The sequence below is a fragment of the Lolium perenne genome, chromosome 3, assembly GCF_019359855.2.
Source record: "Lolium perenne isolate Kyuss_39 chromosome 3, Kyuss_2.0, whole genome shotgun sequence".
NCBI lineage: Eukaryota > Viridiplantae > Streptophyta > Magnoliopsida > Poales > Poaceae > Lolium > Lolium perenne.
Genome location: NC_067246.2, coordinates 278,425,352 through 278,439,247, shown reverse-complemented (window position 1 = coordinate 278,439,247; position 13,896 = coordinate 278,425,352).

Below are 13,896 nucleotides of genomic sequence, written 5' to 3'. Positions count from 1 at the left end.
GGGGGCTGATATTCGCCATCAATACATATTAAATAAATGCCTTGGTTCAAAACCTCGCAATATACAAATACAGTAAATAGCCACCGAAACACTCGGGGGCTAGACAAATATAGAAATATAATGATTGCTTCGCAATATAATCACAGTCATGGGTTACAAAGAAGAGTTATCTACAAAAGGAAAATAATTAATCATGATTCAGTATATCGTCAAGGGTAGTTCTGTTTTCTTCAGGAGCAGCGCCAAGAAAGTCAGCATAATGACCATCGGCAAAAAAGTCGGCATCCATCCGAAGAAGGTCTTCAATCATTTCTTCGGCTACAGGCAAAACCTTCGTGTTAATTCGGTCGACACCAACTCTTCGGCGCTTTACTTTCTGATGAACTTTCGCAACAACTTGGGTCAGGTCAAGATTTGAGTGGCAGATCTGAAGCATGATAAGAGCAAATCTGGCGCCAGCTACCAGTTGAGCTTTGACGAAATCATGGATCCTGTGGGCATCCTTGAATTTCTCCATTAACCCGGGAAGAGTCTTTGGTTGAACGTTCCGAGGAAACATAGAATTATAAACCATGGACAGAGTCTTGGTACAGAAGTCAAGGAAGTCGCGAGTTTGAGAAGCGCGATCTTGAAATCTGACAATCTGGCGGGTCCTCTCTGGGGTAGCCCAAAACAAAGAACCATGATCAAGGGAAAGATTAACGAGGAGGTTCGTCCTAGTATTTACCCTCTCTTCTTCGGCAACAGCATCAGTAAAGGAACCTATTAAAACAACGGAGCAGAAAATTTTAAGAGACGTAGCATGAAGACGGAAGATATTGAGGTTGAAACAAGCATACCCGACATATCCGCGCTAGCTTCATTCATCAACTCGAGCATGAAATTTTCTCGAGTAGTCGCCTTTTCAGCCTCGGAAGCAGCGATTTCCTTGGCAGCCACGGCCTCACGAGCTTGCTGAAGTGCAATTTTTTCGGCTTCAGATGACTTGCGAGATTTTTTCATCATCACAAGTGTTTGCTTCTTTGCATACTGAAGTTGCTGCCGAAGTTCATCCAATTCTCGCGGCAAGGAATCTTCGACAGGTGTAGCATCAGCAAGAGCTCTCTTTGAGCGAGAAGAAGAAGGCGAAACATTGGAAGGAGTGGAAGATGGAGTGTAGTTATCAAATACCAACTGAAATTTAAAAGACAACATCAATCAACAAGCAAAAGATAGAGTTTTCATTAATCTTTCAGAATAATTACAAAGGCCTTACAGTGGAGCTAACGAAGTACGTGTCGCCAAATAACTACTTTGGCGACAAGAGCAAAAGAAACAGGGAAAGAAAAACAAAGAGGCATGCAACTAGACCTCCGGCCTTGATGAGCTAGGAGTCGAAGCTGGTTTGATCCTGAGATAAGCCAAGATTTTCTTCGTGTTGGGCTTGGCTGCCTTAATCAGGGACCTCCATCTGGATTGCTCTATTTGCTCGGTGTCGCCAACTTTCGTCCAATCAACAGTTTGTTGGCTGTCAGCAACTAGAGCAACAGTGCTTTCGACAGCAATCTTCATGTTCTCCTGACGCATCATTAGTCCAAGATCTTCTGGTGAATTGAAAGTCTTGGCAAGGGTAAGGAAAGTCGGGGGCTCCTCTTTCCTCGGGAAGAAGTAGGAGAACAGCGCCGACAATCCTGCATTTGCATTGGCCACGCCTTCACGAATTTCGGACCCATGAAGCTCCAGATAAGTAAGTGCGTCAAGGAGAGGGTCATTGACAGGATTCTCCAGATCAAAATCTTGGTTTGTTTGGTCTGCCAAGGAAACAAAACGTTGGTCAACAACAAGAAACAGCGGTTCTCATAAAAATAGAAGGGATCAATAATATTACTGTGAGTGCGTCGACTTTGTGATTTCAGGCGCTTGAGGATCCCCTGCTCACGAGAAGCTTGTGCAGCTTTATGCTCGTTTAAGGCAGATTCAGCATCCTCAAGTCTTTTCTGCAGTTCCTCGACACTAGCAGCTTTTGCTTTGGCTTCATCAGCCTCGGCTTTGGCTTCGCTAGCAACAAGTTCGGCCTTCTTGCGAGCCGCCTCACTTTGGTCAAGTTTTTGAGCAAGTGCGTCGGCACGTTTGTTGGCCTCTGCAAGTTTCTCTGTCGGGATATAAAAAAAAATTAAAAAAAAAGAAGAAAGATCAAAAACCGCGACAAGCAACAGGAGCAAAAAGTCAAGAAAAAATGGCAAGTATAAAAATTGTTACCTTCGGCTCTGCTAGCATATTCACGGTACCCAATAAATTGGGATCCGATGCGGATAAGCTCTTTGATCATGGGCTGTCAAAGAAGAATACAGCAAAAGAAACATCGGCATGAAAAAGATAGTGAAGGCGTGAAAAAAGCAAAATAGCGGAAATATAGATATCGACAAACTTACATCATCTAAGAGCAGAGTCGACGAGCTGCCCAATTGAGGGGCAGCTTCAACAATCGTTTCAATCCTTGTCCTTTTTTGTGAAGGAGCAAGGGGGCTTGCTGGCGGAGTTGTGGTGACGACGTTTTGTTGAGGAGGCGAGGATTCTTCTCCTTCAACTAGCGTGTCTGAGGCAAGTACAGTATGTGACGTGCTTGTCCGAGGAGCCACGTCAACAGTTGGTACTTCTTCCTCGTCATCACTGTTGATCAAAAATCGGCAGCATAAAAAGCAAGACAAGATAAACACCTCGAGTACAGAAAAAGGGAGAAATAAAGGTGACTTACGAGCTGACGAGGGATTCAATATAAGGATCATAAGCTGCCTTCGGATGAGAAGGAACAACTTTTTCAGCCTTAGAAGTGCCAGAATCCTCGGCATCATTCCTTTTCCTTTTATTCCTTGGGGAAACAGCAGGAGGAAGGGATTGCGTCGACTCGTTGGCTTCAGATTCAACTTCTTTTTCATGGGAAGCCGCAGATTTGTGAGAACCTGCGACTTCACTTTCAGGAAGAGAAGAACCTTGGTTGTCTTCGGCAACAATAGCCTGTTCTTCGACTTCTCCATCCTCAGGAAGAGGAGGAAGGGAAGCCATAGTAGGATGGTTCTGCAGGAAAATAGCGACAACAGGAAAATTAATGAGATGCAGGAAAGTTCGGAACAATACGAAACTCGAGAAGACAAAATACCTCGGGAAGAGGATTGGCGGCGCTGTATGGTTCCACGCGACAAGAGGAGGGAATAGGATCCTTCTTGGCCAGGCGGGAAACTCTTCGAATCAATTTCTCCAAGTCCTTTGCGTAAAGATCACTTGGAGATTCTATTGGCGTCGTTTTCACCAGAATACATCCAAAGGGGATTTTTGCGAGCACGAAGAGGCTGCACTCTAATCCTAAGGAAGTAGGCGATGATTTGAACACCGGATAGTTCTTTGCCTCGAGTATTTTGAAGCTGATGAATACGAGACATAAGTGCTTCTGTCGCCTTTTTCTCTTCTTCGGAAGCTTCAGCGTCCCAGGAACGGCGGCGCTGAATTTTGGCACTTCCGTCGAAAGGGATTATGTTGTGTTCAACAGAGTTGGCACTTTCTTCGTGAATGTAGAGCCATCTTTTGCGCCATCCTTGGACAGAATCAGGAAACTTGACGTCGAAATAATCAACGTCAGTTCGGACACAGATAACAACGCCGCCTATGTTATAGGTGGCGTTGTGGGAGCCATTGCGGCGGAGGCAGAAAATGCGTTTCCACAGAGCCCAATTAGGAGGGATTCCAAGGAAGCATTCGCACAGTGTGATAAAAATGGAAATATGAAGGATGGAATTGGGGGTCAACTGGTGCAGTTGAATCCCGTAAACAAAAAGAAGGCCGCGGAGGAAATCGTGAATTGGGGCCGAAAGGCCGCGGATGAGGTGATCAACGAAACTAACCCGGTACTCCATTGGAGGGTTGGGGTAGCTTTCTTGGGGAAGCGGATGGCGTCTTCTTTCTTCATCAGGCCAAGCCTCTTCAGCGTGTTGACATCCTGGTTGGAGATTTTAGATCTCTCCCACTCAAGATCTTCGGCGGCCATCTTGGACTCTGGAGTGCTGTGGCGAGTGAGTCGCGTGCGTGGTGGCATCAACGGCAATGGAAAAAGCAATGTTCGTGAGTGCGGAAGATCAGAGAGAGTTGGGCGCAGGGGAAGTTTTTGCAAAGGGGAACAGATGTGCGGCGCAAGCGAAGGAGTGAACGGAGGTTGAAGAAAGGTTTATATAAGAATCAGGCGAAGCAATGCACCGTTGGATGAAGAAATCGTGTGGTGAAAAAAGATCTTCTAGATAAAAGGGTAAAAAGGTATTTTTACTGAGATAGGCGTTACTGTACGTGCGCCAGAAAAAGCGGAGGACGTGTGTCCCCCACTTGCACGACGTGTCAACGAGGTGGAAACAATGGACCCACAAGGCAGAAAAATCACGACTATTAACAGAGATGAAGTAAATTTGGTTAAGGGAAGCATGCCGACAAGAAAAATAAAAGAAGATTGGCGACAGGAGAAGTTATTAAATACTTCGGGAGCCTTTGATCAAATACAAGTTTTTGCCCAAATGCTCGGGGGCTACTTCGGTAAAAAGTAAAATTTCGAGTATGGCAATATAGAAATTGCGGGAGCCTACAACCAAGCACAAGTTCTTGGCTGTAGCCTCGGGGGCTACTCCCATCGGGAGAGCTGTTCGCGCACCCGAGAGATAAAAAAAAAAGAAGAGAGATCATATTGGGAAATAATGACAATATAGCGACAAGGTGGACTAAAATGTTGAGCCTACAACCAAGCACAAGTTTTTGGTTGTAGCCTCGGGGGCTACTCCCATCGGGAACGTTGTTCGCGTGCCCGATGAAATTAACAAAGAAAAGATAGAAAAGCAAGAGAGTATATTTCGAGTTATAATTAACTCTACATATACTCCCATCGGGAGAGCAATATAAGTCATATTTGACTCGATAAAATGTGCCATTCCAACAGCCGGAAAAGCACTCGACAATATATTCTCAGAACGCCAAAGTTGCGATCAATTTCTGAATGCCGCAAATTTGCGAAGGTAAGACCCCAGATCCGTTCTGCTGGGCGTGGCATCGCCGAAGACTGCGCTCTGCTACTTTTATCCGTATCAACAGATACGAAGAAAAATCCTAACGGACGCGTTAGGTACTCGATAAATTTGGCGGGACTCGACAGAATGGTAAGACCTTAAGCGGCACCTGTCGAAGTTTGCACCAGTATCCCGGAATCATGTCCAGGGACGTGATCTCGAAGTAGGTTTTTGCGGATTGCCACTAGAGCAGTTAACTAGTACCTGATCCGTCAGATGAACTAGCCCCAACTACCAGTATCCCTGTACAATATAGAATTTTATGTGAAGAAATATAAAAAAGTTAAAGCTCTCGAGTAAAAATAAACAGTGGAGATTTTCCCTGAATCTAAGATTCAAGCAAAATCTCGGGGGCTACTGACATAGGCATCCCAAATGGGCCTACCGAAGATAGTACCCGGGGTTTACTGAAGGCCCAATACCCGAAGAATAAAGAAGATTCGGGAGCCCAAGATATATTAAGGAAAGTTAGAGTTGTAATAGGAAGTGTTATTTGTAAATCTGGCGGGATGAGTTAGATACCGTCCCGAACTTTGTAACTTGTACAAAATGAAATCCTCGGCTCCGCCTCCTATATAAAGGGGGAGTCGAGGGACGAAGAGGCAATCGAATCATTGTTACAAACCCTAGTTTTCATAATCGTCGAGTACTTTTCGGCTGAAACCTTCGAGATCTACTTGCCCTCTACTTCTAACTAAACCCTAGCCTACAATCCATAGGCATTGACAAGTTGATACCTTGTCAGCCACAGTGGTCGGCGGTGAGAGGGATGGAGGTCTGCAGTAGTAAGTTCGATCGATGCAGGGTGGCTGGCCACTGTCGACGTGGTGGCTGCTTCTTGCGCTAGATGTTCATTTGATGGGATCGGTGGGAGAGGCTTGGTTCATCGCCACCGACGAGTCTGTTTGAGGTATGAAAAGGCCTGGGATGCTATGCTGATGAAAGATAACAGAGTTGTTCAAAGTGATGCTCTTGCTGAAACACGTCATGAGCCTCGAGCTCAATTGTGTGGCATTGAAGATTCAGAAGAATACCATGCTCTTCATCAGCCTGAAACCTTGTTTCCTTGTTCCAAGTATTTTATAATACTACATAAAATTGAATTAAGCTTTTACATTTTTCCTTTAATAAGTTCGGAAACCGCAAGTGTAGCTCGAGCTACACGTAGCTCGTTTTTCTGAAAAAATTGAAAAAAACATTTTTAAGTTTCAAAAAAATCTAAAATAAAATCTACATGTATACAATATTGTGATCTACAAACATGGAAAATTTAAACTCATAATACCTCATATTCGAAGCTATGAAAAAATGAAAAATTATGGCGTGACTAGTAAACAGTGTAAGATTTCAAAATCTATAAATCTGTTAGATTTTGTCATTTTGTGGAGCCCCAAGTAATGTATCTTGAGTTCAAATTCTACGGACTGGTATACCACATCATTGTCTACATCATTGTTTCTCCGATTTTTTTGAATCTTTAAAATCTCATTGTTGAATTTTGCAAAAAGATGAGCACATGTAGCTCGTGCTAAAAAAAAGCTCAGTCCCGTTTAAGTTTGATGCAGGTAGGGCTGAAAATTGGTCGTAGATAGTCCATATTATCCGATATTCGTATTGAAATAAAAAATTAAAGTGGTAATTGATACGTGTACAGCACGCGTCCGTTGGGAACCCCAAGAGGAAGGTGTGATGCGTACAACGGCAAGTTTTCCCTCAGTAAGAAACCAAGGTTTATCGAACCAGTAGGAGCCAAGAAGCACGTTGAAGGTTGATGGCGGCGAGATGTAGTGCGGCGCAACACCAGGGATTCCGGCGCCAACGTGGAACCTGCACAACACAACCAAAGTACTTTGCCCCAACGAAACAGTGAGGTTGTCAATCTCACCGGCTTGCTGTAACAAAGGATTAGATGTATAGTGTGGATGATGATTGTTTGCAGAGAACAGTAGAACAAGTATTGCAGTGGATTGTATTCGATTAAAAGAATGGACCGGGATCCACAGTTCACTAGTGGTGTCTCTCCCATAAGATAAATAGCATGTTGGGTGAACAAATTACAGTTGGGCAATTGACAAATAGAGAGGGCATGACCATGCACATACATGATATGATGAGTATTGTGAGATTTAATTGGGCATTACGACAAAGTACATAGACCGCTATCCAGCATGCATCTATGCCTAAAAGGTCCACCTTCAGGTTATCATCCGAACCCCTTCCAGTATTAAGTTGCAAACAACAGACAATTGCATTAAGTATGGTGCGTAATGTAATCAATAACTACATCCTCGGACATAGCATCAATGTTTTATCCCTAGTGGTAACAGCACATCCATAACCTTAGAGGTTTCTCTCACTCCCCCAGATTCACGGAGACATGAACCCACTATCGAGCATAAATACTCCCTCTTGGAATTACAAGCATCAACTTGGCCAAAGCATCTACTAGTAACGGAGAGCATGCAAGATCATAAACAACACATAGATTGATAATCAATATAACATAGTATTCTCTATCCATCGGATCCCAACAAACACAACATATAGCATTACAGATAGATGATCTTGATCATGTTAGGCAGCTCACAAGATCCGACAATGAAGCACATAAGGAGAAGACAACTATCTAGCTACTGCTATGGACCCATAGTCCAGGGGTGAACTACTTACTCATCACTCCGGAGGCGACCATAGCGGTGTAGAGTCCTCCGGGAGATGAATCCCCTCTCCAGCAGGGTGCCGGAGGTGATCTCCTGAATCCCCCAAGATGGGATTGGCGGCGGCGGCGTCTCTGGAAGGTTTTCCGTATCGTGGCTCTCGGTACTGGGGGTTTCGCGACGAAGGCTATTTGTAGGCGGAAGGGCAGAGTCGGGAGAGTCACGAGGGGCCCACACGCTAGGGTCGCGCGCGGCCGGCCACGGGCCGCGCCGCCCTAGTGTGGCGCCACCTCGTGGCCCCACTTCGTCTTCTCTTCGGTCTTCTGGAAGCTTCGTGTGAAAATAGGCCCCTGGGCGTTGATTTCGTCCAATTCCGAGAATATTTCCTTACTAGGATTTCTGAAACCAAAAACAGCAGAAAACAGCAACTGGCTCTTCGGCATCTCGTTAATAGGTTAGTGCCGGAAAATGCATAAATATGACATAAAGTATGCATAAAATATGTAGATATCATCAATAATGTGGAATGGAACATAAGAAATTATCGATACATCGGAGACGTATCAGCATCCCCAAGCTTAGTTTCTGCTCGTCCCGAGCAGGTAAACGATAACAAAGATAATTTCTGGAGTGACATGCCATCATAACCTTGATCATACTATTGTAAGCATATGTAATGAATGCAGCGATCAAAACAATGTAAATGACATGAGTAAACAAATGAATCATATAGCAAAGACTTTTCATGAATAGTACTTCAAGACAAGCATCAATAAGTCTTGCATAAGATTTAACTCATAAAGCAATAATTCAAAGTAGAGACATTGAAGCAACACAAAGGAAGATTAAGTTTCAGCGGTTGCTTTCAACTTGTAACACGTATATCTCATGGATAGTTGTCAATGCAAAGTAATATAACAAGTGCAATATGCAAGTATGTAGCAATCAATGCACAGTTCACACAGGTGTTTGCTTCTTGAGGTGGAGAGAGATAGGTGAACTGACTCAACAATAAAAGTAGAAGAAAGGTCCTTCAAAGAGGAAAACATCGATTGCTATATTTGTGCTAGAGCTTTGATTTTGAAAACAAGAAACAATTTTGTCAACGGTAGTAATAAAGCATATGTGTCATGTAAATTATATCCTACAAGTTGCAAGCCTCATGCATAGTATACTAATAGTGCCCTCACCTTGTCCTAATTAGCTCGGATTACCTGGATTATCATCGCAATGCACATGTTTTAACCAAGTGTCACAAAGGGGTACCTCTATGCCGCCTGTACAAAGGTCTAAAGAGAAAGCTCGCATCGGATTTCTCGCTATTGATTATTCTCAACTTAGACATCCATACCGGGACAACATAGACAACAGATAATGGACTCCTCTTATATGCATAAGCATGTAGCAACAATTAATTTTCTCATATGAGATTGAGGATATTTGTCCAAACTGAAACTTCCACCATGGATCATGGCTTTAGTTAGCGGCCCAATGTTCTTCTCTAACATTATGCAATGCTCTAACCATTCTAGCGGTAAATCTCCCTTACATCAGACAAGACGAACATGCATAGCAAATCACATGATATTCAACAAAGAGTAGTTGATGGCGTCCCCAGGAACATGGTTATCGCACAACAAGCAACTTAATAAGAGATAAAGTGCATAATTACATATTCAATACCACAATAGTTTTTAGGCTATTTGTCCCATGAGCTATATATTGTAAAGGTGAAGAATGGAAATTTTAAAGGTAGCACTCAAGCAATTTACTTTGGAATGGCGGAGAAATACCATGTAGTAGGTAGGTATGGTGGACACAAATGGCATAGTGGTTGGCTCAAGGATTTGGATGCATGAGAAGTATTCCCTCTCGATACAAGGTTTAGGCTAGCAAGGTTTATTTGAAACAAACACAAGGATGAACCGGTGCAGCAAAACTCACATAAAAGACATATTGTAAACATTATAAGACTCTACACCGTCTTCCTTGTTGTTCAAACTCAATACTAGAAATTATCTAGACCTTAGAGAGACCAATTATGCAAACCAAATTTTAGCATGCTCTATGTATTTCTTCATTAATGGGTGCAAAGTATATGATGCAAGAGCTTAAACATGAGCACAACAATTGCCAAGTATCACATTATCCAAAACATTATAGCAATTACTACATGTATCATTTTCCAATTCCAACCATATAACAATTTAACGAAGAAGAAACTTCGCCATGAATACTATGAGTAAAGCCTAAGGACATACTTGTCCATATGCAACAGCGGAGCGTGTCTCTCTCCCACACAATGAATGCTAGGATCCATTTTATTCAAACAAAACAAAAACAAAAACAAACCGATGCTCCAAGCAAAGCACATAAGATGTGATGGAATAAAAATATAGTTTCACTAGAGGAACCTGATAATGTTGTCGATGAAGAAGGGGATGCCTTGGGCATCCCCAAGCTTAGATGCTTGAGTCTTCCTGATATATGCAGGGGTGAACCACCGGGGAATCCCCAAGCTTAGAGCTTTCACTCTCCTTGATCATGTTGTATCATCTCCCTCTCTTGATCCTTGAAAACTTCCTCCACACCAAACTCAAAACAACTCATTAGAGGGTTAGTGAACAATCAATTACATGTTCAGAGGTGACATAATCATTCTTAATACTTCTGGACATTGCACAAAGCTACTGAAAGTCAATGGTATCGAAAAATCCATCAATCATAGCAAAACAGGCAATGCGAAATAAAAGGCAGAATCTGTCAAAACAGAACAGTTCGTAAAGACGAATTTTATTGAGGCACCAGACTTGCTCAAATGAAAATTCTCAAATTGAATTAAAGTTGCGTACATATCTGAGGATCACTCACGTAAATTGGCATAATTTTCTGAGTTACCTACAGAGAATTAGGCCCAGATTCGTGACAACAAAGAAATCTGTTTCTGCGCAGTAATCCAAATCTAGTATGAACCTTACTATCAACGACTTTACTTGGCACAACAATGCACAAAACTAAGATAAGGAGAGGTTGCTACAGTAGTAACAACTTCCAAGACTCAAATATAAAATAAAGGTACTGTAGTAAAAACATGGGTTGTCTCCCATAAGCGCTTTTCTTTAACGCCTTTCAGCTAGGCGCAGAAAGTGTGTATCAAGTATTCTTAAGAGACGAAGTGTCAACATCATAATTTGTTCTAATAATAGAATCAAAAGGTAACTTCATTCTCTTTCTAGGGAAGTGTTCCATACCTTTCTTGAGAGGAAATTGATATTTAATATTACCTTCCTTCATGTCAATAATAGCACCAACAGTTCGAAGAAAAGGTCTTCCCAATATAATGGGACAAGATGCATTGCATTCAATATCCAAGACAACAAAATCAACGGGGACAAGGTTATTGTTAACGGTAATGTGAACATTATCAACTCTCCCCAAAGGTTTCTTTGTAGAATGATCAGCAAGATTAACATCCAAATAACAATTTTTCAATGGTGGCAAGTCAAGCATATTATATATTTTCTTAGGCATAACGGAAATACTTGCACCAAGATCACATAAAGCATTACAATCAAAATTATTGACCTTCATCTTAATGATGGGCTCCCAACCATTCTCTAGCTTCCTAGGAATAGAAGTTTCGCGTTCTAGTTTCTCTTCTCTAGCTTTTATGAGAGCATTTGTAATATGTTTCGTGAAAGCCAAGTTTATAGCACTAGCATTAGGACTCTTAGCAAGTTTTTGTAAGAACTTTATAACTTCAGAGATATGACAATCATCAAAATCGAAACCATTATAATCTAAAGCAATGGGATCATCATCCCCAATGTTGGAAAAAAATTCAGCGGTTTATCACGAGCGGTTTGTGATTTTAACAGTTTCAGGCAGTTTTTCGCGCTTTGCATTAGAAGTGGGAACATTGCCAACACCAATTCTTTTACCATTATTAGTAGGAGGTGCAGCAACATGTGTAGCATTAGCATTACTAGTGGTGGTAATAGTCCAGACTTTAGCTATATTATCTTCTTTTTCATTTTCTTCTTTCTCCCACCTAGCACGCAATTCGGCCATCAATCTTATATTCTCATTAATTCTAACTTGGATGGCATTTGCTGTAGTAACAATTTTATTATTATGATTTTCATGAGGCATAACTTTCGATTTCAAAAGATCAACATCAGCAGCAAGACTATCGACTTTAGAAGCAAGTATATCAATTTTCCCAAGCTTTTCTTCAACAGATTTGTTAAAAGCAGTTTGTGTACTAATAAATTCTTTAAGCATGGCTTCAAGTCCAGAGGGTGAATTCCTATTATTGTTGTAAGAATTCCCATAAGAATTACCATAGCCGTTGCCATTATTATAAGGATATGGCCTATAGTTGTTACTAGAATTGTTCCGGTAAGCATTGTTGTTGAAATTATTATTTTTAATGTAGTTTACATCAACATGTTCTTCTTGAGCAACCAATGAAGCTAACGGAACATTATTAGGATCGACATTTGTCCTATCATTCACAAGCATAGACATAATAGCATCAATCTTATCACTCAAGGAAGAGGTTTCTTCGACAGAATTTACCTTACCTTGTGGAGCTCTTTCCGTGTGCCATTCAGAGTAATTAATCATCATATTATCAAGAAGTTTTGTTGCTTCACCAAGAGTGATGGACATAAAGGTACCTCCAGCAGCTGAATCCAATAGGTTCCGTGAAGAAAAATTCAGTCCTGCATAAAAGGTTTGGATGATCATCCAAGTAGTCAGTCCATGGGTTAGGCAATTTTTAACCAAAGATTTCATTCTTTCCCATGCTTGTGCGACATGCTCAGTATCCAATTGTTTAAAATTCATTATGCTACTCCTCAAAGATATAATTTTAGCAGGGGGATAATATCTACCAATAAAAGCATCCTTGCATTTAGTCCATGAATCAATACTATTCTTAGGCAGAGATAGCAACCAATCTTTCCTCTTAATGAGAAAGGAAACAATTTTATATTTATAATGTCACCATCTACATCCTTATACTTTTGCATTTCACAAAGTTCAACAAAGTTATTGAGATGGGCAGCAGCATCATCAGAACTAACACCAAAAAATTGCTCTCGCATAACAAGATTTAGTAAAGCAGGTTTAATTTCAAAGAATTCTGCTGTAGTAGCAGGTGGAGCAATAGGTGTGCATAAGAAATCATTATTATTTGTGGTTGTGAAGTCACACAACTTAGTATTTTCAGGAGTACCCATTTTAGCAATAGTAAATAAAGCAAACTAGATAAAGTAAATGCAAGTAACTAATTTTTTTGTGTTTTTGATATAGCAAACAAGATAGCAAATAAAGTAAAACTAGCAACTAATTTTTTTGTGTTTTGATTTAGTGCAGCAAACAAAGTAGTAAATAAAATAAAGCAAGACAAAAACAAAGTAAAGAGATTGGGATGTGGAGACTCCCCTTGCAGCGTGTCTTGATCTCCCCGGCAACGGCGCCAGAAAATCTGCTTGATACGCGTACAACACGCGTCCGTTGGGAACCCCAAGAGGAAGGTGTGATGCGTACAGCGGCAAGTTTTCCCTCAGTAAGAAACCAAGGTTTATCGAACCAGTAGGAGCAAAGAAGCACGTTGAAGGTTGATGGCGGCGAGATGTAGTGCGGCGCAACACCAGGGATTCCGGCGCCAACGTGGAACCTGCACAACACAACCAAAGTACTTTGCCCCAACGAAACAGTGAGGTTGTCAATCTCACCGGCTTGTTGTAACAAAGGATTAGATGTATAGTGTGGATGATGATTGTTTGCAGTGAACAGTAGAACAAGTATTGCAGTGGATTGTATTCGATTAAAAGAATGGACCGGGGTCCACAGTTCACTAGTGGTGTCTCTCCCATAAGATAAATAGCATGTTGGGTGAACAAATTACAGTTGGGCAATTGACAAATAGAGAGGGCATGACCATGCACATACATGATATGATGAGTATTGTGAGATTTAATTGGGCATTACGACAAAGTACATAGACCGCTATCCAGCATGCATCTATGCCTGAAAAGTCCACCTTCAGGTTATCATCCGAACCCTTCCAGTATTAAGTTGCAAACAACAGACAATTGCATTAAGTATGGTGCATAATGTAATCAATAACTACATCCTCGGACATAGCATCAATG